Source organism: Triticum dicoccoides, chromosome 3A, assembly GCF_002162155.2.
Source record: "Triticum dicoccoides isolate Atlit2015 ecotype Zavitan chromosome 3A, WEW_v2.0, whole genome shotgun sequence".
In the NCBI taxonomy this organism is placed as follows: Eukaryota; Viridiplantae; Streptophyta; class Magnoliopsida; order Poales; family Poaceae; genus Triticum; species Triticum dicoccoides.
This window is the reverse complement of record NC_041384.1, coordinates 111,049,053-111,075,005: the sequence shown is the minus strand read 5'-3', so window position 1 is coordinate 111,075,005 and position 25,953 is coordinate 111,049,053.

Genomic DNA, 25,953 nt, shown 5'->3' with positions numbered 1-25,953 from the left:
GAGTGGTGGGGTGGTGGGGCAAGGGGGCGGCGGGTGGTTACGGGCGACGGGCGAGGGGCGGTGGGTGGGCGGGGCAAGGGGCAAGGGGGCGGCGGCTGGTGGCTGGTGGCAGGGGCGGCGGCGGGTGGCGGTGGTCGTCGGGGAGAGAGGACGGAAACAGAGAGAGAGAAAGAGGGGTGGGGTGGGGCTCGACCATTAGTTTGGTCAACTCTTTGTCGCCCGCCCTCCTTTGTCGTCCGCTTTTTTGCTCTTCGTCGTCTGCTAGCAGACGGCAAAGAGGGGGTCCTTTAGGTTTTTTCTAAGCAGCTCATTAGTGGGACCTACCTCTCTCTTTGTCGTCCGCCAGCTGACGGCAAAGATTCTTTGCCATCCGCTAGCAGACGGCAAAGAAATGGCTTATGGCAAATACATTCTTTGCCATCGGCTAGTTCTTTGCCGTCCGTTTTCTGTAAGAGGACGGCAAAGACCTTTGTCATCAGCCAGCAGATGGCAAAGAATTGGCAGACGGCAAATAAGCTAATTCCAGTAGTGTCACTTATTCCAGCCACCCATCCACTTCGTCTTCCTCCAGAAAAAATCACACCATTGCTCAAACCTGTGTTCTTGTTCATCGTGCTGCCATTTTCGTTCTCCTTGCTTGGTGCTCCATTTCTGAAACTGTTTTGGGAGATTGTTCTTTGGTATGTGACTCCTCCAATGGTCCAACTAGTTTTTGTTCTAGTGCTTTATATATTGCAAATTTTTTGTTGTGGTGGTGACCATGTTCTTGAGCTTGCATGTCAAATTTATATGGTCCTAAGTAGTTTTGTTGCATGATATAGCCTCTAGACACTTATAGGAGTAGTTGCTATCAATCTTGTTGAGTTTGGTTCGCTTTTATTTTGAGTCACTAAAAATTTTAGAAATTTTTTAGAGGGAGAAAATGTTTAGGAATATGTTCAAGGTGGTTCCTCAAAGAAGAAATACGCAAGGCCCGCTATACCGGAGTTAGACCTTGAACCAACGTGGGAGGCTCAAGTGCAACCTTGCGAGTGGTTGTCGGATCACTTCATGAGTCGTGCAGGTCTCAAAGTAGAATTTCATATGTACATGCGCAACGCTGACCTGACGGAGTTTGTGTCAGATAAGTGTTTGCAGTACTACAACCTTACCGATTCCTTTGTGCGGAGATTTAAGTATTTTGTCCATCACAATACACACATTCTATTTTATTTGATCTATATGATAAATCATTTAGCATCGACCTTGAAGAATTTAATGATGCATGCAAGATTCCGCAATGGAGCATATGTACTGAACCTCGTAGGTCTGAATGTATTGATTTCCTTGCTAGCATTACTATGGATGAAACCAGAACCATAACACAAGCAACTATACGGAGAATTCATTTTCCAGCATTACATTATTTTGCTCTCTTCATTGTTAGATGAATTAATGGTTAACATGACCATAGCCATCTTTGCGCTCCTGGTCTTAGCATTTTTAAGAGTGCAGTGATGAGCGATAAACAATTTAATTTGGGGGCTACCATTGCACGCCGATTACATAATAATGCTAAAGATGGAGATTTCTTTGGTGGAATTTATGCCACTCATTTAGCTACATATCTTGGTGTTCCCATAAGAGAAAATTATGCTCAACTACCACCTGCTTTTCTTCATTATGATGCTATGGAACATTACCATTTTATTGAGAGGAGCGAGTTACCTCTCTAGTACATACTAATTTTTGACAGACGTCGGGTCATCTATGTTACCCTTCCTTCTCCTACCTTCTTTGAGTTTCAGACAAAACAGAGATATTTTATACTTATAGGGAGGAGGCAGACGAGTACGAGAGAGCGAGGGAGACAGCTCGCCTCCATGAGGCAGCTCGCCAGGCGGTAGCGCCTGCAATCGGGTACAACCCCAACTACAACACCGGATATTATCCCGCCCTAGATCAACTTAGGCCAAAATCCTAAGCTTGGGAGTACGTATCTTTCACCGACATTGCATTCATGTTCACACATTCACTCCAATAGTCCCTGTTCATCCTTTTTCATTGTATAATCCATGTTAGTTTATTTTTCTTGCTTTCCTCTTGTGTGTTTGAAAAACTTTGATAAAATCCAAAAAAATATTTCTCGCTTCGTTTTAGTTTTTCTTTCTAGTTTAATTAGTTGTAGTATTAAAAGAAAATCCTAAAAGATTTCTTGTTCTTCTTTTGCTTGTTGGGAGCTTTCCCGTGTAAATAGTTTTTCTCATCGTTGTTCTACTTTCTTCAGAAAAACAAAAACTCCAAAAATATTTCAGTGTGTTTCTTTGAAATTCTTTTATTTTTCTTTGGGTCGTAAGGAGAAGACCACAATGAAAATGTTGACTGGCTCTCATATGCATTATTGTTGATCTAACAAAGAGCCCATATTATGTTGTTTCTCCTTTGAATAAATGTTTGCAGATTAGCTCTTAGTCCAATGCACATGCACTCTTATTATTATTCACATTGTCCGGACATGCAAGTGAAAGGCAATAATGACGATATTTGACGAAATGATTGAGGTGGAGAAAAGCTGGTACGAATTGGACCTATTTTGTTTTTGTAAATATGATTAGCTCATCATTCTTGATTCAACCCATTATGAATGAAACATGTTTGCAATGATAATTAGAGATTATAGTTACTCATGTCATGCTTAATTAGCTAGGAGTGGATAATGGTTTATCTTGTGTGCCAATGATGTGGCTTGAACTACGTCGATATTTCCCCAAAGAGGAAGGGGTGATGCAACACAACTACGGTAGGTATTTCCCTCAGTTATGAAACCAAGGTATCAATCCAGTAGGAGAACCAAGCAACACTGTGTAAACGGTACCTGCACACAAAGAACAAATACTTGTAACCCGACGCTTATGAGGGGTTGTCAATCCCTCTTGCAGGTGAAGGCATAGGAAATTAGCAAGTTGACGAGGTAAAACTGTGATAGATTGGATAAATAGATCTTGAATAAAGCGAAATAAAAGATGCAAATAAAAAGTGTAGCAAGGTATTTTTGGGTTTTTGGAATAATATATCTGAAAATAATAGTGAGCAATGATAGATCTCAAAGAAAATATGATAAAGAATTGACCTGGGGGTCGTAGATTTCACTAGTGGCTTCTCTCAAGAAAAATAGCATAGCGGGTAAACAAATTATTGTTGGTCAATTGATATAACTTCAAATAATTATGATGATATCCAGGGAATGATGAATATATAGGCATCACGTCCAAGATTAGTGGACCGACTCCTGCCTACATCTACTACTATTACTCCACACATCAACCACTATCCAGCATGCATCTAGTGTATTAAGTTCATGGAGAAACGGAGTAATGCAATAAAAACGATGACATGATTTAGACAAGATCTAATCATGTAGGAATAGAGCCCATCATGTTATCCTTAATAGCAATGATACATATGTCTCATGTCCCTGATAACCCACAAGTATAGGGGATCACAACAGTTTTCGAGGGTAGAGTATTCAACCCAAATTTATTGATAACCCACATAATAGGTGACTATATACTTGCAAGATAGGATCAAGAACTCTCATATATTGATGAAAACACAATAGGTTCAGATCTGAAATCATGGCACTCGGGCCCTAGTGACAGGCATTAAGCATAGCAAAGTCATAGCAACATCAATCTCAAAACATAGTGGATACTAGGGATCGAACCCTAACAAAACTAACTCGATTACATGATAGATCTCATCCAACCCATCACCGTCCAGCAAGCCTACGATGGAATTACTCACGCACGGAAGTGAGCATCATGAAATTGGTGTTGAAGTATGGTTGATGATGACGATGGCGATGATTTCCCTCTCCGGAGCCCCGAACGGACTCCAGATCAGCCCTCCCGAGAGGTTTTAGGGCTTGGCGGCGGCTCCATATCATAAAACGCGATGAATCCTTCTCCCTGATTTTTTTCTCCCCGAAAGCAAATATATAGAGTTGGAGTTGAGGTCGGAGGAGCTCCAGGGGGCACGCCCCCCACCCTCGTGGATAGGTGGTGGGCCCCCTGGTCTTCATCTTTTGCAAGGATTTTTTTATATTTCTGAATAGATGTTCCATGAAGTTTCAGGTCATTCCGAGAACTTTTGTTTCTGCACATAAATAACACCATAGCAATTCTGCTGAAAACAACGTCAGTCCGGGTTAGTTCCATTCAAATCATACAAGTTAGAGTCCAAAACAAGGGCAAAAGTGTTTGGAAAAGTAGATACGACGGAGACGTATCAACTCCCCCAAGCTTAAACCTTTGCTTGTCCTCAAGTAATTCAGTTGATAAACTGAAAGTGATAAAGAAAAACTTTTACAAACTCTGTTTGCTCTTCTTGTTGTAAATATGTAAGGCCGGCATTCAAGTTTTCAGCAAAGATTATGACTAACCACATTCACAATAACGCTTAGGTCTCAAGTTTACTCATATCAATGGCATAATCAACTAGTGAGCAATAATAATAAATCTCGGATGACAACACTTTCTCAAAACAATCATAATATGATATAACAAGACGGTATCTCGCTAGCCCTTTCTGAGACCGCAAAACATAAATGCAGAGCACCTTTAAAGATCAAGGACTGACTAGACATTGTAATTCATGGTAAAAGAGATCCAGTCAAGTCATACTCAATGTAAACTAACAGTAATGAATGCAAATGACAGCGGTGCTCTCCAACTGGTGCTTTTTAATAAGAGGATGATGACTCAGCATAAAAGTAAATAGATAGGCCCTTCGCAGAGGGAAGCAGGGATTTGTAGAGGTGCCAGAGCTCGGTTTTAAAATAGAGATGAATAATATTTTGAGCGGTATACTTTCATTGTCAACATAACAACCAAGAGATGGTGATATATTCCATGCTACACACATTATAGGTGGTTCCCAAACAGAATGGTAAAGTTTATACTCCCCCTCCACCAACAAGCATCAATCCATGGCTTGCTCGAAACAACGAGTGCCTGCAACTAACAATAGTCCCAGGGGGAGTTTTGTTTGCAATTATTTTGATTTAGCTTGCATAAAGCATGGGACTAGGCATCCCGGTGACCAGCCACTTTCTCGTGAGTGAGGAGCGGAGTCCACTCCTCTTGAGAATAACCCGCCTAACATGGAAGATACGGACAACCCTAGTTGATACATGAGCTATTCGAGCATACAAAACAGGATATTTATTTGAAGGTTTAGAGTTTGGCACATACAAATTTACTTGGAACGGCAGGTAGATACCGCATATAGGAAGGTATAGTGGACTCATGTGGAATAACTTTGGGGTTTATGGGATTGGATGCACAAGAAGTATTCCCTCTTAGTACAGGTGAAGGCTAGCAAAAGATTGGGAAGCGACCAACTAGAGAGCGACAACAGTCATGAACATGCATTAAAATTAATCAACACTGAATGCAAGCATGAGTAGGATATAATCCACCAGGAACATAAATATCGTGAAGGCTATGTTGATTTTGTTTCAACTACATGCGTGAACATGTGCCAAGTCAAGTCACTTAAATCATTTAGAGGAGGATACCACCCTATCATACCACATCACAACCATTTTAATAGCATGTCGGCACGCAAGGTAAGCCATTATAAGCTCCTAGATAATCAAGCATGGCACAAGAAACTATGATCTCTAGTTGCCATTGCAAACATGTTTATTCATAATAGGCTGAATCAGGAACGATGAAATAATCATATTTACAAAAACAAAAGAGGTCGAGTTCATACCAGCTTTTCTCATCTCAGTCAGTCCATCATATATCGTCATAATTGCCTTTCACTTGCACGACCGAATGACGTGAATAATAATAATAGTGCGTGTGCATTGGGCTAAGCTGGAATTTGCAAGCATTCAATAAACAGGAGAAGACAAGGCAATATGGGCTCTTTTGTCAGATCAACAATAATGCATATAAGAGTCGCTTCAACAATTTAATTATGGTCTTCTCCTATCGACCCCCAGAGAAAAGAAAATAAATAAAACTATTTACATGGGAAAGCTCCCAACAAGCAAAAGAAGAACATGAAATATTTTTGGGTTTTCTTTTTAATTACTACTACAACCATGGAAATTAAAACTAGGTAAAAGTATGAGCACAGACATCTAGCAATGAGTGTGTGAACATGAATATAATGTCGGTGGGAAATACATACTCCCCCAAGCTTAGGCTTTTGCCTAAGTTGGTCTATGGCCACGGCTGGCCTGGAGGATATCCATAATAATAGTTGGGGTCGTACTGCGATGAAGAAGGCTCTGACTGCCACTGGTTGGCAATCATCTCCGGATCCCAATGGTAATTAGACTGTCATAGAGGATCAACTTGTGGTTCCGACTCTGGCTCTATGGCTGGTGCAGGGTTCCGGTAGGCGTGAATGTCCTCCAGCGAAACAAGGTACTGGCCTACAGATAAATCAAACAAGGAAAGAGCAGGCAAGGTAATAGTCTCCGGATGATGTTTATCAAAGAACATTTTGTATTTAAGCTCCCCTTCCCTATTCTTTATAATGAAATCATGTGCTACCATACTCCTATAATCTAAATAAACACGAGGCAGCAATTTTTCTTCCTTCTCATAATGCCTAATAGGTATGTTAAAATGTGCAGCTTGGCGTGAAGCATAGATACCACCAAAGATGGGGCCCTTTGTATGGTTCAGACTCAACCATTTAGAAATAATACCGCCCATACTCACAGAGTTATCACAGAATAACCCATGGAATAAAATAATAATATTAGGAACACTAAGGTTTCCACAGTTTCCGTGACCAATTAACCAACGACTAGCAAATATTGCAAAGTAGCGTAAAACAGGAAAATGTATGCTAGTGATTCGTGCATCGGAAACCTTCCTCGTTTCCCCTACGGTGATGGTATCAATAAACCCATCCACATCATCACGATGTGGTTCCTCTATTTTGCCCTTGAAAGGGATCAAACAAACCTGACAAAAATCATAAAGTGACATTTTCTTAACCACATCATATAAATGAAACTCTACTGAAGGAGGTGATTCCCTAGGATAATAGTAGAAGTTTTGCACAAATTATTGGTGAGTAAGAGATACTGTTCGCGTTGGTCGCGGAGGAAGTCGGTGAGGCCTGCATTCTTAGCCAATTAATAAAAATCCTCATAAATCCCGGTGGCTCTCAAGAAATCATCGGAGGGCCATTCACACGGCCTAACCTCCGTGGTGCGAGGCAAATTATATTTGGACTTCATTGCTTCTTCATTTTGCTTTTCTTTCGAGCTTCGGCTCGATGAGCCCCTCAAAAATCTCTTCATTATTCTCTGAAAAATTATGAAATTTTTAGTAACTTCAAAATAAAAGTAAGCCAAACTCAATAATATTGGTAGCAACTACTCATACAAGTTCCTAGAGCCTATATCATGCATCCAAACTACTTGGAACCATATAAATTTGACATGCAAGCTCAAGAACAGGGTCACCTAGGCAGCACAAATTTGCAATGAATAAAGCACTAGAACAAAAACTAATTGGACCAATGGAGGAGTCACATACCAAGGAACAATCTCCCCAAGCAGTTTTGTGAGAGGTGCTTTGAGCAAGGAGATCGAAAATGGCAGCAAAATGAGCTTGGAATCTTGTTTGAGCTGGATATTCGTGTTTGTGGGAGGAAGAAGGAGTGTGTGGGTGCAGGAATAAGTGGAGGAGGGCCACCGTGGGCCCATGAGGCAGGCGGCGTGCCCAGGGGGGTAGGGCGCGCCCTCCACCCTCGTGGCCAGGTGGTTGATCCCCCTGTTGTGTTCTCAGTTCCAAATATTCTCAAATATTCCAGAAAAAATCATATTTAAGTTTCAGGGCATTTGGAGAATTTTTATTTTCAGGGTATTTTTATATTGCACGGATAATTCAGGTAACAGACGGAAACTATTTATTTTTATTTTATTTAATATAAATAACAGAAAGTAAAAAGAAGGTACAGCGAGTTGTGCTTTCTAGTTTCATTCATCTCATGCTTATCAAAAGGAATCCACTAACAAGGTTGATCAAGTCTTGTTAACGAACTCATTCCGAATAACATGGAACCGGAGATATTCTAAATAACACTATGTTACCTCAACGGGGATATGCACATCCCCAATAATAAGAATATCATATTTCTTCTTGACAGTAGGAAGAGGAAATTCAAAACCTCCAAATATAAGCGATGAAAATTTTCCAATAGAGTTGATACTATGAACTTGAGGTTGTTTCCTCGGAAAGTTTACCATATGCTCATTACCATTAACATGAAAAGTGACATTGTCTTTAGTGCAATCAATAACAGCCCCTGTAGTGTTCAGAAAAGGTCTTCCAAGAATAATAGACATACTATCATCCTCTGGAATATCAAGAATAACAAAGTCTGTTAAAATAGTAACATTTGCAACCACAACAGGCACATCCTCACAAATACTGATAGGTGGGAACCCGATGAACGAGTTCATGCCCGAGGGTGGCCCGATCTTCACGTCGTAGGATTGAATCGAGAGGGATAACTAGCTGCAAGCAGCCGGGATAACTAGCTTTATACCTGCTAAGGTTGGATGCAACCCATACGTTGGGGATGGCTGACCGAAGCTACAAGAACTCCAACCCGCTATCCGAACAATCGCAGAACCACAAATCAGGACTAATCCACACAAAACGGCCGGAACCATAGAGCACGAACTAGGGGGAACCAGAGGCTCCTTCTCGCGAATCCGAATGAACTCACAAGAGCAAAGGTAGCAAGATCTCTCGGATCTCTCTAGCAGTCTTGCTGCATAAGCTTGTAGCTGAATGGTTTGACAAAAGGTTTTTCTAGAGGATGGGGGAGATGGGGTTTTATAGCAGGGACAACCCCCCTTAGCTAGGTGTGAAAATGGTTTCAAAAGTAAGCAGGTTTGCATGGCTTCCTTGGGTGAATAAGCAGTCAACTTTGGGTGAATAAGCAGTCTTGACAGCCTGGACACCTTCCACGAGAATGACTAGAACTTTTGCCTCACAACTCCAAATGATGTGAGGTTTTTTGCATTGGAAAGATAATTTGATGGAGCTTATGGTGATGTGCCCCTATGGCCCCGTCTCTCCATAATGTGGGTGTGGCACACCAAAACATCAGAGGTAAAAACTGACAACATCAGCTTCACTTGACATTTGTTTTCTCCAAACGTTTTCCTCCAAAGCGGTTGCTCCAAAAGCTCATAGGTTGTTGGATTTCTTCCATGTGATACCTAAGTTCAACCAACAACAATGGAGATGAAAGTGCAGCCATGTGGTCAAGATTGTGGTATGAACTTCAGTTAGCGTTCACCTGGCCATGTGTTTGATTGATTCGGCTTAGTAATTCTTTCCAACTAAATTGTGCACTTTTCTGAAATGTCATGTATGATGTACCCATGTGCTCATCATCCTCCCTCCCTTGATGAAGATTCGTCCTCGACTCTCTTTGATCTACAAAAGATAAGTAGAAGGGAAGTAGATAATATCCATGCAAAGAAATAATACAATCCTCATTTGTAGCTTTCACCTTTGAATTGTGTTGCATTTGATCATGTACTTGTTTGTCACGACTTAGAATTTGTTCAGGGATGATCAGTGTTGTTTCAATGATTGAGATGTCATTATCATCCCTCCTCTTTTGAAAAGGAGTCAACCTCGACTCTACCTGGTCTTCACACAAAAGAAAGTAGGGCAAGACCAAGTCATAATGCAAATGTTTCATGATATGAAGAATTTTAGTTTTCAGCTTTGCTATCATATGGATGGTGCCAACATGATGTTTTGTTTGACTTAGGAGTTCCTTCCAGCAAACATTTCCATGGAGCACAAATATATAACCAACCATGAGCATGTCCATATCATCCTCCCTCGCTTGGAGAACAGTCATCCTCGACTTCACTCGGTCTACAAAATTTGAGCACGAGTACACTACAAAATAACTAGGGAAAGAAAAAGTTGAACATTTTTGCGTTGATCTCAAGTTTGCCAACTCCTTTGTTTTGTCTTCAAGGTGGAAAAAATTATATTGATGGATTAGTGGCATGCTAAGGGATGTTCCCAGTAATTTTTCTCTTATTTCGTTTCGCCAATGTTTCAAGAGTTCATATGTGCATACCTCGGGGTTCATCAAAATGGAAGATCCTTTTTGTTTTACCTCATTGAGTACTTGAATGCCTTTCTGAAAATCAATCTTCACACACGCACCTTGTGTAGTGGTACTCCATGTCCTCCATATTTGTTCTTGGATCTCAATCTCCCATCGTTGTAAGAGAGCTGATAGGTATGTCTTTTGCACCTGCACATATTGCAAAGAAAGAGAACTTTGTGAAAGGTTAGTTATTTAATGTTCCTCTCTCTTTTCATTTGGTGGACTACTAATTTCCCATGGTGGTGGATCACCCAGCTTGCTATTCTCTTGTTGAAAAATCTCAACCTCACATTTGGTGGACTCGTATAACTCGGTTATCCTCTCACTTTTATTGTGTGGTATATTGGGTTGTGGATCGCTTATCTCTCTAATGATCTTGCATTTTGTGGGCTCACAAAACTCATTAATTCTCTCTCCCTGAATGTGTGGTATATCTAGGTGGAGATCTTTCATTTCTCTAATCTCATGATGAACAATCTGATCCTCACATTTTGTGGAGTCACTCAACTCATATTTCTTTTCACTCTCAAGTGGTTGGATTTTTTAAAGTGGACACTCTTCCTCACTTTTGGTGGAGTCACTCAGCTTGCATTTCTTATCACTCTCAAGTTGTGGGATTTTGGATTGTGGACTCTCTTCCTCACATGGAATTTGTGGAACACGTTTCTTGGATGTTGGGACATTAGTGGTGGTCGAGATGCCAACATTAGGAGTGAGATTCTTAGGTGAAGATGGGCTATGAATCACCGGAGCCGCTTCGTCAACCACAGTCATGCTTTGCGGCGGGTCGTCATTGTGCTGACGGGTGCCACAACTTCTCCCTCGAGCATGACATCCTTGTTGCACTTAAGGTGCAGCACTATCACGCCCACGAGAAGAAATACCATGCCCTCGAGCATGTCCTCTTTGTTGCACTTCATGAGTACTAGTGACACGCCCACGAGCAGCAACATCATGCTCTCAAGCATGTCTTGTTTGCTACACTTCATGAGCAATAGGGTGTTGTCGGTGTCGAACCCTATCACCACTTGTTGGAAGATGCTCGTGAAGCATCCTCTCCATGACTCGTAGTATGTTGTTCTTGAGTTGTTGCACATCAGCGCAGGTGGCCAAACAATTTCCTTCTCCATGATTCTTTCGACGCACACTTGGTGTAGATCCTGCCATGTTAGTAGGGCTAAAAGGGAATAGGATAATTTTGTGGAATCACACAACCTCACCTCTTACTCACCAAAGTTCTTATGAGTTCACATCAGATTGTGCTTCTCCCGAATGTGTTAAAGCGATTGAAAGACAGGGATCAAAGAACTAGCTTCGGTTTTTGGTGGAGCTCGGTGGGGGTAAACAAAAAGGGGCTTGTGCTGAAATCAAGTTGATGCAAACCAAGAAAATATGGGGATAGATCTGCTGCACCTTTGCACCAAGATTGAAAAACACACAACACACAAGCTTCTAAATTTTTTTCTACCAAGCTGAAACTTTTGGATCTTGCACAACACTTTCTTTTTCTCTCTTGACTTTTTTTTGCCACTCTTTTTTTCTCTCTTTGATTTTTTTGCCACTTTTTTCTCTCTTTTTCCAAAGCACAACAACCAAATCTGAAAACAACTATGAAGATGAACTTGGTGCAGATCTAAAAGATGAAGAACATGCAAGGTATGAAACAACAAGATCTCAGCACCAACAAGGCTTGGATTTATTTTTGGTGGGGCTTTGGACTTCTAGGACGGAAAATATAGCATGAAAAACACTCGATCTAAAGGGATGATAGCAAGATAAACTTGGATAACATATGCTACCGTGTCAACGAATGCTCTGATACCAGATGATAGGTGGGAACCCGATGAACGAGTTCATGCCCGAGGGTGGCCTGATCTTCACGTCGTAGGATCGAATCGGGAGGGATAACTAGCTGCAAGCAGCCGAGATAACTAGCTTTATACCTGCTAAGGTTGGATGCAACCCGTACATTGGCGATGGCTGACCGAAGCTACAAGAACTCCAACCCGCTGTCCGAACAATCGTAGAACCACAAACCGGGACTTGTCGGGGATATACCCCGCGGTATGACCCGGCTGGAGTTGTAAACCGGCTGGGACTTGGTAAACTGGAGGATGGTAAACCGGCGGAGAGTTAAGACAGAGAGTCAAGACAGATGGCTAAGACAGACGGTAAACTAGCTGGTGCTAAACCGGCAGATAATGTTAAACCGGCACACAATGTTAAACCGGCAGACAATGTTAAACCAGCAGACGTTAAGAAGCCCAGGAAGGGAAGTCAAAATAGTTTAAGTTAAAGTTCGAGTTGGACTCCACATGTAACCCTCCCCTTCAACATATCTAAGGAGGGGCAGGGCTCCACAAAGGGGGACAAGCTACAAGCAAGAAGAAACAATCTTAGGGGCTAGACACAAAGAGGAGAGCTAGTTTAAGGTGACTCCCTCATGATGATAATGAGACCTAGCCTCAAACAGCATGTAGGGTTGTTACCGGATGATGTTTCCCGGGGCCCGAAGCTGTCTAAATTCCTGTCTTGTGTTGCGTCTCTCGATTCCGCTCAACCCCTATCAAGCTACCACATAGATGCATTGGCCTCACGACTAAGTCGTCACACTAGGACATCTGACGTATTAATTCCACGACAGTTGGCGCCCACCGTGGGGCCCGCGCACGGTGGTGTTGAGTTTTTGAAGGGATCTTTTCTATGGATCGAAAAATTCGTGACGTACCAGATGGAAAAAACCGACGCTGAAGATAACATCGTCGACGAACCGTCAACACAAGATTTAGAAGATCTAGTTCAAAGGAAGCTAGGGTTTTGTCGTAGGCGCCGCCGAACGCGTCTACACTGATCGGTCAATCCGATGGATTGAGGACAGCAGCAGAGACCTGTCTGCTCACGTGAGGACCAAAGTCAATTCGTCAACTGAGCACTATTTTTTTGCTCCTTGCATGTTGAAGCAAAAAAGCAAACAAAGAAGAGGACCACAATGGTATCTGTTGCTCGTATCTGCTGTCGCGGTTTCTGAGTTTGTACCAATCCACCGAGACCGAGTCACCTCGCTCCACCTCCGGTTTGTCTCCACTACACCTACCGGCCGCTGCTGTTCTCCGTTAAATCGCCATTGCAGCTGCTTCTGATTAGATCATCATCAATCGAGAAAGTCTTACTGCAGTTTGCTCCTCACGTGGTGGTCAGGCTGGTCCACGAGTGCCGACTCAGCCTTGGACAAACCGCCGGCCGCCTCGATTCTGCCGAGGGGCCCGTCTCATCTACAGTTGTGGCCAGTGCGCCCAACGTGACTGCTTCACATCGCCATAAACCGCCGCCGAGTTATCTCCGAGCCGTCGGGTCAGACGGCTGTACTTCAAAGTAGCTACGCGGCCCAGGTTTTCCTTGCTTGGCAGTGCCTTGCTTGCGGTTTTGTCTTTGAACAGATGCATAAAGCCTAAATTAGATGGGAAGGACAAGGATGTGATGTGTGCCACAAAATTTCCTCACGTAAGTCTGCCAAAGATTGAGCCGGTCATGACCCGGATGGATTTTACTTTGACTTTGCTTCCAAGTCGCCGCTACGCCAAGAGACGCATGGCTTCCTTCTTTTTCCAATCTGGATTGGGCCTAGCTCCGCATCTGCTTCCGATCCGCCGCTATTAAGTCGCCATGGCCTCTTATTGCCTCTGACCCGGTCTGCGCGTCCGTAAAATCGCCCGGCCGTGCCCAGCCTCCTCTGCTGACCATGGAGTCTTCACCCGCCTGCCCAAACCGCCGCCCACGCGCCGCGCCGACTCGCTCCGAGTCGCCGCTGGCCGGCGGGTCACCTGACTCTCACTCCGCCTACAAGCCACTGCTGCACTCAACCCGTTTCATGCCGTGGTCATGCCTTCACCCGCATGACTCTGCCTCGGCCACTACGGTCTCGCCTCGCGGGCGCCTCTCTGCCGCACTAAGGCCCTGTTTGGGACGTGGGTTCACAAAACAAAGGATTTGAAAAATGCATAGGTATGGGATGGAGTGCCAAGTGGAAACCTACAGGCTTCCAAAAAGAGGAATGAGAACCTATGGGGTGTTCTGAACAAAGGAAACAAGTTTTGGAATCTGCACACTTCTCTAGGAAATAGGACTAGCCGTTATGTGACTTTTCACTGCATTCTTGCCGTTGATTTCTCTAGCCGTTGGTTTCTCTAGTCGTTGCTTCTTCTTTCTCTTGCTATATAAGCACATACAATGCACTGCTAGCAACTTGCTTGTCATTTCTTCTCCTCCTCCCCTGTAAGAACTTCTCTAGGAACACATAGTCCATTCTTTCTCTTGCTATATAACCTCAAAATCCATTCATTCCTAAAGCTGAATGGATCCAAACTACAGCCGACGGTCAAGAAACGAAGATGATTTTGTACATTTCATACTCCCTACATTACAAGGTAGCTCATCCCAATCATCTCAGAGGAGAGCAATACGTACATCCATCCTGAATGGAGCTACTTATGTGCATGAAGCTCTTACTGGCCATGAGGTTCTATGTGAATGGAGGTTCCATATGGAGAGATCAATCTTTCAAGCTTTAGCACAAAAACTGCGTGAAAATCACCTTCTCCAGGATGCAAGGTACATCTCTATGCAAGAGCAAGTAGCCATATTTTTATATGCAGTACCAAAGAATGCAACCAACAGAACATTGCAAGACAGATTCCAGCATGGCGCTGATTCAATTAGTACTTATTTCCACGCCGTGCTCAATGTGATTACACGACTCACATGCAACTACATACAACCTTCTGTACACCAGCATCCCATATTAAGGCAACAGAAGTTTTCATACTTTAAGGTAATTGTTTTTCAAGTCCTATCATGGTGAATTGGTATTGATTAAATCTAGCTTATATTTATATATCTAACTATTTAATTAAATCCGTAGAACTGTATTGGAGCTATTGATGGTACTCACTTTCCCATGACTATTCCGCCTGGGCAACAAGATCCATACAGAAATAGAAAACAAGGTCTTTCACAAAACATAATGGTTGCATGTGACTTTGACATGAAGTTTGTGCATGTACATGCTGGATGGGAGGGATCTGCATCAGATGCAAGGGTTTTGCAAGATGCACTAGAACATGGATTCAATGTACCGCCTGGAAAATTTTATCTTGTGGATGCGGGTTATGCAAATACACCCCAATTCATTGCTCCATACTGAGGAACTAGATGTCATTTACAAGAACAAGGAAGAGTTCAGCAAAGGCCACAATGCTACAAGGAGTTATTTAACCTTCGACATGCTCAACTACGAAATAATGTCGAAAGAATTATTGGCATACTGAAAGCAAGGTATCCCATACTAAAGGTAGCTACAATGTTTGATATTGACACACAAGTTGATACAGTTGTAGCTTGTTGTGTTTTGCACAATTTCATAAGACTACACAATGGAGATATGACATTGCCTGATAGAGCTACAATGGATATTAATGAAAGCAATATGCATGATGAACCAGATGGAGATGCCAAATACAAAAAAGATGTGATGATATTTAACAACTTGAGACAATCTGGAAATGAGATGCGAGATGCAATGGCAATGCAAATGTGGGCAGATTACATTGCCAGAAGATAAGCATATGTATTGTGTAATTTTCTCATATGTTATGTAATTATTTGGTTGTAATGTACTCCACTTAATATGATTATTTTTGTCAAACACTGCAGAAAGACATTGCTTTAAGAGCCATTTAACATTGCATTAATAGTCGAATAAGTTTGACACTTCCATAATCATGTGCCCAGTAATGCACATGCACAGCCTACTACAAGTTAACTATGACAAGGATCATAACCATGTGTCCAGAAATGCACATGAACAAAATATATCACATCCTATTACAAGTTAACTACGCCAAGGATCATAATCATGTGCCTATAAATGCACATGAACAAAATATATCATTGTTTTAAAGGTAGCACTCACCTAGTACGAAATATTAGTTCCATCTGATTAGGTATTCCGAATTTTTTCAGTCAACCAACCCAACCGTAATTCGTTACTTGAAAATGATAGAAATACCTCCCTGTTCTCCTTGTTGGCAGTAAAGATGTCCGCTGCTTTTAGCATATCTGCCATCGAAAGACCCTCCAACCTTTCCAGTGCTTTGATGCATTTCTTGATGCTGAACGGGTCCCTTAATTTCCTCTCCTCAATGGCTGCATACCTATCTATTTCTTCCCTTCTCAGTTTCAGGTATCTCTCATGAAAATTGTCAATACTGGTCGTCTTTTGCTTTCTCGCTCTCTTGGTGCTAGTAACCTCAGGAGCTGAGCTAGCTGGTCGAGGATCGATGTACACCTTGTGGAATTTCATGCAAAGTCTGTCCAACGCGCTGTGAGGAAATTGGTATTGTTTCAACTTGGGATGGAGCATGTAATGTCAAGTCATTTCCTTGAGTCGGGTTTGCCTCCACTTGACTGAATGTATTATTGCTAGAAAACCAGTTTGTGTTTTCACTATCCTCTTCAATGTCAAATTGCATGGATGAATCACCAGGAGCATGTATGGTTGGTGTAGGTGTGTGCAGATGCGCCTCTAGCCCTTGCTGTTGTGGTGAATGTGATGTTGGTAACTGTGAGAGCTGAGTTGCTTTGTTCGCATAATAATCCATGCCATGGCAACTCCTTCCCTGAGCATAGCGCCCTAGATGAATTAACTAAAAGAAAAGGAACATTTATAAGAATCAGCAAAACAAAATTTGGGCCAATTAAGCCAATGATTTAAAGCTCACCATCATATAGGGCAAAAAGATCTTCATAATATGGAAACGACTTTCCTCGCCAGAAGAGTGCATCCTTGTTTTTACGTGCCTCTAGTGTAGCCCAAACATTATCGGGCGCCACCACCATCTTTCCGTCACGATCCCATCCAAAACCACTTTCAAATATTAAGTCTTTTACAGCTTTGAAATCTCTCTTTAGATCCTGCTCATTTTGCTTCACTTGAACTACCATGAAGGATACATCAAATCTTTGATTGAATTTAGCAACAATATTTGTCCAGGCCTCTTTACTCCATGCATTTTGTGTGCGGTATTTGGGAACATCATGATCTCTTAACAGTTGAGATATGCCTTCATCTGATGATTCCACTTGACTCTACTAGAATTCTTAGACATACCTAGCAACATGAAAAGTGCATATTAGGGCTCCAGAAAGTAGATATCATGAGTATAGTTACTTCTCTGAATATAATAACAATCAAGTGTAATCTTGTTTGTGGTATTGAAGGCAGGTAATATATTAGGTCTATTCCTTAAATCCTAAAAATACCATGACTCTGTTTTATCTCTTTACTACAAGCACACAGCCAAGCCTTTTTTATTCAGAGCAACACCACAGAACTACTAAGCTTCAGGATAGGTTCTTAACTGTATTTTTTTCAAGATAAGCACATATAGAAAAAAACTAAATCAGAAAATGGATATCCTGTAGTAGTATATGCTACCAGGAAGTTTAGCTATGCAGGAAGTCATCTAGCAGGCTAGCATCACTTCCTCCTAGTATATATCATAGACGAACAAGTAGAAGTAGATCTTTCCCTATGTAACAACTTCAGCACAAAAAAATGTCTATTCATTTACGCATCTAAACATTCTCAATCTGTGTGACCTATTTTCGTTTTAAGCCTATAGATCTGAAGTAGAAATAATTTCTAGGAGAAGAAATCAATAAGTACTCGTAATTTTTAGGAGAAGAAATAAAAAAGGGTTGGATGGTTACCTCCTAGGGAGATTTCTTGACTTCCCCCAAATTTCTGGTCGTCAAGCCCTTGTGTGGATGGAGGGGGGAGATGTGGAGGCGGAGGAGGGTGGATTCGCCAGCCTACAGTGCTCCATTGGTGCTCCATGTTGATTCCGCGCCAAAATAATCTAGGGTTCGTCCTTCTCCATGGGGGATTTGGGGGGAGCGGCGGGAGTGCTAGAGATAGGAGACATCAGTATGAGATAGAAAGGAGGGGCGGTGTCGGTGTACTAGAGTAGGGGTACCCTATTACCCCGAACTCGTGCACGGGCAGTTGCGGCGCCCCGTGGCAAGGCTTGCCGGGTGACCGCCAGGACCCTCCGTGGTTCCCTTGAAGACCATTCAAGAACAAAGTACTCAAACCAAGGCCCCGGCAAGAGGAGCTTGCCGGGAAGGCCAACCAAGACCCCGGCAAGAGGATCTTGCCGGGAAGAGACAAGACCCCGGCAAGAGGAGCTTGCCGGGAGGGCCACTCAAGGCGTATCAAGAAAGCTTGCCGCGACGCGCCCTGCGTCCCGGCAAGATCCGGCGAGCGACAAGCTTCCGGACGCGACAAGACGACGGCCGCGGCAAGGAGCTTGCCGCGGGAAACCCCCACCTCGTGCCCGCGCTCCAGCTCACCTACTAATGTGTCGCTCTGGGACTCTCCCAAGCACACGTGGCGGGAGGCCGTGCAGCTAGGGGTGCGTGGTGGCAAGCAGAGATGAAGAGAAGCCCATCGTGGCAAACGGTGGCGCTCCAAACGGTCACTTTTTACACTGTTTAGGAGACTCAGACAGGCATTTAATGCCCTTGTCCCCTGCCGTCAGAGTTAGGTAGGGTGCACTGTATCCACAGTAGCGGTAGCTGCACCTACTGCATCCTTTTCCATTTTTACCCTTCTTGTCTACGTTGCCCCCTGTCGGTGACCCCTTGAGTATAAAAGGAGGCCCAAGCGCAACGTAGAAAGGGTTCCGGAGGTTGGAAGTTCAGAGGGGCGGCTAGTTCGGCTCGTTCTACACCAGGAACACTCTCACGCTCAGTCTGGCAGCGTCCATCGCTCCTGAGCAAGAATCCAATATACACAAACAAGTAGCAGTAGGGTTTTACGCATCCGTGTGGCCCGAAGCTGGGTAAAATCGCCCCGCGTGCACTGCCTCGATCCGCTCTTTGTGCGCTCTCCGCCCCCCACCGAACCGAAAGGGGACCTGTCCCCATAGGTGTTGGCGGGAATCAGCATCGCCCCCGACATCTCTGGCGCGCCAGGTAGGGGGCGTCGAGATCGTGCGAACCCGATCCGGCGTGCACGCAAGCTAAATCTTCATCGTCTTCATCAACATGCTACCGAAGAAGAAGAATTCAGAGGCAGTTGTTCCATCCGCGTCGCTTCCACCGCCTCCGGAGCAAACGGGTGGTGGAGTGGACGCCGGCGGAGGAATGGGCGTCGACGAGGGTGCCCACAGCGCTGCCAAGTCCAAGGACAAGGCGGCACAGACTTCGGCGTCCATGTGCGCACCGCGTCCCTCTATATAGGCGCGGGACCAGCAGCGTCATAGCGTTCGCAGCGCCATACGTCCGCTGACCCAAGATCAAGCTGGTGGTTCGCGCGGCGTTCAAGACCAGCATGCACGCCAGCATGCTGGCCCCAGCGAGGTACGGTCGCCGGGATGGGACGCTGCTCCTTCTAACTTGGTTAGGAGTCCGAGCACGCCCCTCTGCTTGCACCATTCACCTCTGCCGCCCACCAGCCCAGCAGAAGCCTTGGCGCGGGCCCAGCTGCTCCTGGACTATCCTCCGACGGCGGACAAGACCGACGAATGGAGGGCCACTATCCATAGCCTCATCGGCTTCGCTAACGGCGACACTACGCGGCGACCAAGCACCTCGCTGCCGCGGCAGGACTGCCAGACGCGAGCCAATGGCAACAAGACTGAGGGAGGTGCGACTTCCATGCACTCTCCACTACGAAGGCCAAAATCACCGACTCGCCGGGTCCACCCCAACAGCAGCTCCACCGCGTCGTCGGACCCACGAGCTCGTCGCGACCAGCGCCAAGTTCTCCATGAATGACAAAAAGAAGACGCTCGAACCCACATCGAGCGCCGAAGAGAAGCGCGACGTCAATCCGACAAGCGCGCTGGGCTCTCTGTTGACATGCATGCGCCAGGGGAACCAGGCGATCTACCGTACGCGGTAGGTTGTCCTGCGTTCACCCATGAGCTGCGGCAAGTCTAGTGTCCCAGCACAAAGAATTTCAAGCCAGACGTGCCGGAGAAGTACGACGGTAAGACGCACCCCTCGGAGTTCCTCAGCATCTACACCATTTCAGTGCAAGCTGCCGGGGGACGAGATGACAAGATCCTTGCCAACTACTTCCCGCTGGTGCTCAAGCCCAATGTCAGATCCTGGCTCATGCACTTGTCGGACAACTCCATATCTTCCTGGGCTGATCTGTGCCATCAGTTTGTCGGAGCCTTTACAGGCGGCCACAAGCCACATGGCCAAGAGAGCGATCTTCATCTGCTCGCCCAGAAGGAAGGAGAGCCACTGCACAAGTACATTCAAAGATTCAGCCGTGTACAGCACAACATCCCAGACGTCCACCCCGCCGCGATCATTAGCGCGTTCCATCAGAACGTGCGAAATAGAAGGATGAGGGAGGAGATGGCGATGTGTAAGATCAGAGACGTCAGCGAGCTTTACGCCCTGGCTGACAAGTGTGCACGCGCTGAAGAGGGGAGGAGGCTCCCCGGAGAGAGTACAGGAGCAGGAGGATCTGACAGTGAGGATGCCTCCCCGGTGAGGAAAGGCCGGCGACGGAGCTACAAAAGGAATAAGGGTAAGGAAGTGCTAGCTGTCGAGCAGACCGGCAACGGAGGTGGCGCCAAGGAAGCTAAGGCTGGCGGCTCCGACAAGGAGGCCCATCCTGTGGCCGCCGCCGACAGGCAGGACAGCTCTAGTAGGCAGTATTGCAAGATTCACCGCACCAAGGGTCACGATCTCCAGAACTGCAAAAAGGTCGAACAGCTTGCTGAGCAGCAGAAGGCTGAATACGAGCGACGCGACAAAGAGAAGGCCCAGGAAAGAACTGGTGAATCCGGCAAGAAACGCCCCGGCCGGGGAGGACGCCGCGGCAAGGCCAAGCAGCGGCAAGGAGACAGACCTCCCCGCGGCCGCGACAAGGATGAAGATGACGACGATGACGAAGACGTGGATGATGATGAGGCCGATGAGCAGGAATTTTAGAAAGCCACAGAGGTCCTGTGCGTTGACGGTGGCGCCTCTCTGCATACTTCGCACCGCCAGCTCAAACAGTGGATGCGGGAAGTGAATGCAGCAGAGCCATCCATAGAGTCACGCAAGCCCCTGAAATGGTCCAGCACGCCTATCATCTTCGACATTGGGGATCACCCTGATCGCGTAACTGCGGTCGGGTGCTTGCCGATGTTGGTCTCACCAACTATCCGCAACCTCAAGGTCACAAAGATGCTAGTTGATGGCGGGGCCGGCTTGAATCTCATCTCCTCCGCGGTCCTTCACAAACTTCAGATCCCTGACATCGAGCTTGAAGAGACCGGCACATTCCAAGGAATCAACCCAGGAAGGAGCAAGCCGAAAGGGAAGATCACGCTGCCGGTCACATTTGGCAGCAAGCTGAATTTCAGAACTGAGAGGGTCACATTTGACGTTGCCGATTTTCCATTGCCCTACAATGGGATCCTTGGCCGTCCAGTGCTCGCCAAGTTTATGGCAGCCTCTCACTATGCATACAACGTGCTCAAAATGCCCGGCCCGATAAGTGTCATCTCTGTCCCCGACGACAAGAAGGATGCCCTTATCTGCACCGACAAGATCTACCGGGAAGCAGCAGCCGCAGCTGATCACCACATACTTGCCGCTGAAGCTCCCGCGGGGAAGAAGAAGGCCAAGTCCGGCAAGAGCTCCGATGCCCACTCCGGCAAGCGCACCTCTTCAGAGTGCTGCGCTACCGTCGAGGACGCACCATTGAGCTCCACCGGCAAGTGCAAGAAGATGATGGCAGCTCCACCCGAGACCAAGAAGGTGTTCGCCAAGGAGGACGGCACTGGTGGTACCTTCACCATCAGTGCCACGCTTGACCCCAAATAGGAAAGCGTGCTCGTTGCTTTCCTGCGGGCGAATGTCGACGTGTTTGCGTGGCAACCGTCTGATATCCCCGGTGTTCCCAGGAAAGTAATCAAGCACCACCTTGCCGTCTGTCCTCATGCGCGGCCCGTCAAGCAGAGAGTCAGAAAGCAAGCGGTGGAGCGCCAAGAGTTCATTGCAGAAGAGATCAGGAAATTGGAAGCAGCAGGCCTTGTCAGAGGAGTGCTCCATCCCACGTGGTTAGCCAATCCTGTAGTCGTGCGCAAAGCGAATGGGAAATGGAGGCTTTGTATAGACTTCACTGATGTCAATAAAGCTTGTCCCAAAGATCCATTTCCCTTCCCGCGCATTGACCAGATTGTTGACTCCACAGCTGGATGTGTTTTGCTTTCATTTCTTGATGCGTACTTAGGGTACCATCAAATCTTCATGGCAGAAGAAGATGAGGAGAAAACCGCATTTATCACCCCTTGTGGCACATACTGTTTTGTACGAATGCCCTTTGGGTTGAAGAATGCTGGTTCAACATTTGCAAAAATAGTCCACGTCGCTTTTGAGCCACAGATACACAAAAATGTGGAAGCCTACATGGATGATATAGTGGTCAAGAGCAAGGACAAGGCTACCCTGATCCAAGATTTAGAAGAAACTTTTGCAAATCTGCGCAAGATCAACCTCAAGCTCAACCCCGAGAAGTGTGTGTTTGGAGTCCCTTCCGGCAAGCTTCTCGGGTTCTTTGTATCTCAGCGGGGAATTGAAGCCAACCCCGACAAGATTAAGGCCATCGAGCAGATTGAAGCACCGAAGCGCGTCAAGGATGTGCGAAGGCTTGCCGGTTGCGTGGCTGCTCTCAGCAGGTTTATCTCTAAGTCTGCTGAGCGCGCCCTGCCATTTTTCAAAATATTGAAAAAGGCAGGTCCAATGAAATGGACTCCGGAAGCGGAGGCTGCGCTGGAGGACTTGAAGAGGTACCTGTCCTCCACCCCAATACTTGTCGCACCTAAGCCACAAGAGAAGTTGCTGCTGTACCTAGCGGCAACCAATCAAGTGGTTAGTGCTGCGTTAGTAGTGGAGAGGGAGGCGGACGATGAGCCGGCAACTGCAGCAAGTGAATCCAGCGACAAGCAGGGGGCTTCTCCAACAAGCTCTGGTCCGGCAAGATCTGGTCCGGCAAGCTCTGGTCCCGACGAAGATGAATCTGCGCAGATGTGCAAGGGCGTGCAGAAGAAGATGGTGCAGCGCCCAGTTTACTTTGTCAGCTCCCTTCTCCAGGGAGCTAGGTCGAGGTACTCTGGTGTGCAAAAATTGCTTTTCGGCCTTCTCATGGCCTCGAGAAAGCTGCGCCATTACTTCCAGGCACATGAGATCACAGTCGTCACTCGCTTTCCGCTGAAAAGGATACTGTAGAATCCAGAAGCAACAGGCAGGATTGTCGAGTGGGCCTTGGAACTGTCAAGCTTTGGCCTCAAGTTTGAGAGCACTGCAACTATCCAAAGAAGGGCATTGGCAGTGTTCATAGCAGAGTGGACACCAACTCCAGATGAAGAAATTCCAGAGACGAGCATCCCCGTCAAGGAGACAAGCAAAGAGTGGCTGATGTACTTTGATGGTGCCTTCTCGCTGCAAGGCGCCGGTGCTGGCGTGCTGCTTATCGCACCCACCGGAGAGCACCTCAAATACATAGTCCAGATGCACTTTCCCAAAGAGCAAGCAACCAACAATATTGCAGAGTATGAAGGATTGCTTGCCGGCCTCAGAATAGCAGCCGACCTTGGGATCAAGAAGCTCATTATCAGGGGTGACTCGCAGCTTGTCGTCCGCCAAGTGAACAAGAACTACCAGAGCCCGTTGATGGAAGCGTATGTTGATGAAGTGAGGAAGCTAGAAGAGCGCTTTGACGGCCTGCAAATGGAGCATATCCCAAGAGCTCAGAATGACATTGCTGATGGCCTGTCGAAATGCGCTGCACTAAAGTTGCCTGTGGAACCAGGGATCTTTGTGCTCAAGCTGACTCAACCATCCGTAACACCATCAGCTGGGCAGAATAAGAAGAGGAAGTTGGTTTCTGGTGACTACTTTCCGGCAGAGCTCCCCGAAGCCGCCGCCAAGAAAGTCCCCAAGATCAACACCAAGGATGCTGAGGGGCAGTCTGCTCCGGCAAACCTTATGGTTTGTTCCGTCGAAGCAAACGCTCCCGACAAGTTTTGCTCCGGCAAGCTTGCCGGGGAATATCGCGCTCCGGCTGAACCGCAGGTTCTTGCCATAGAAGCGGATGTTCCCGCAGCAACAGATATGTCTTTAGTCCTTGTTGTCGAGCCGCAAGCTCCAGCATGGGCACAGCAGATTGTCCGTTTCCTTCAGACAGGAGAGCTTCCCGAAGATCAAGAAGAAGCTGAAAAAGTAGCCCGGCAGTCAAGTATGTACAAGTTTGTCGACAACACACTGTACAGAATAAGACTCAACGGTGTGAAATTGAAGTGCATTCGCCGGGAAGATGGGCAACATCTGTTGGCAGAGATACAGGGAGGCATATGTGGTCACCACATTGGCGCAAGAGCACTTGTCGGCAAAGCATTCCGACAAGGCTTCTTCTGGCTGACAGCCCTCCAGGATGCAACTGCACAAGTAACCAAGTGTGAAGCGTGCCAGTTCCATTCCAAACAGATACACCAGCTAGCTCAAGCTCTCCAGATGATCCCTTTATCCTGGCCATTTTTGGTCTGGGGGCTCGACATCCTCGGCCCCTTCCCCCGAGCTGTCGGGGGCTTTGAGTTCTTGTACGTTGCAATCGACAAGTTCACAAAGTGGCCGGAAGTGGAACCAGTGAGGAAGGTGACAGCACAGTCAGCAGTCAAGTTCTTCAGGTCAATTGTTTGCCGTTTCGGGATCCCAAACAGGATCATCACCGACAACGACACGCAATTTACGAGCCGCACCTTCATACAGTACGTCCAAGATCTTGGCGCCAAGATCTGCTTCGCTTCTGTTGCTCATCCAAGAAGCAACGGTCAAGCGGAGAGGGCAAACACTGAAGTGCTGCGAGGCCTCAAGACCAGAACTTTTGACAGACTACACAAGTGCGGAAGAAACAGGATCGAGGAGCTGCCGGTGGTTCTTTGGTCGATCAGGACGACGCCAAATCGAGCCACTGGCCAGACACCCTTCGCTCTAGTCTATGGAGCGGAGGCAGTTCTCCCCACGGAACTCGTATACGGGTCACCTCGAGTGCTCGCTTATGATGAGCTCGAGCAAGAGCAGCTGCGGCAAGATGACGCGCTGCTCCTTGAGGAAGACCGTCTCCAGGCTGCTGTGCGAGCCGCTCGCTACCAGCAAGCTCTCCGCCGCTACCATAGCCGCAGATTCAATGCCAGGAGTCTCGAGGAAGGCGACCTTGTTCTTCGGCGCGTTCAGTCGGCCAAGAATTCCAACAAGTTGACGCCGAAGTGGGAAGGCCCTTATCGGGTGAAACAAGTCACTAGGCCCGGCGCTGTCCGCCTTGAGACCGAAGATGGCATTCCGGTGAGCAACTCCTGGAACATCGAGCATCTTCGTAAGTTTTACCCATAAGGCGCGGTTGTCGGACCCTGTCCGGCAACCACCTTTCTGTACAAGTCTTGTCGCTGTTGCATGTAATCCTTTGTACAGAGCCGGGCGCAGACCCCGTGCACTAGTAAAGTTCATGTGCCCCGCACATCTTGTCAGTTTCCTTATGCTATGATCCTTTTTCGCATATATTATCTGACACTTTGTGCAGCACCAGACCCCGGTAAGCGATAACGAGCCCAAGGCTCCATATCATTGCTTTATTTCTCCGTCTCTTTCTCAAAAGAAGGAAGGTTCCCTCGCCCACAAGGTTTACCGGGGGGGGGGGAAGGAGAAGATAATGGTGTGGACCAG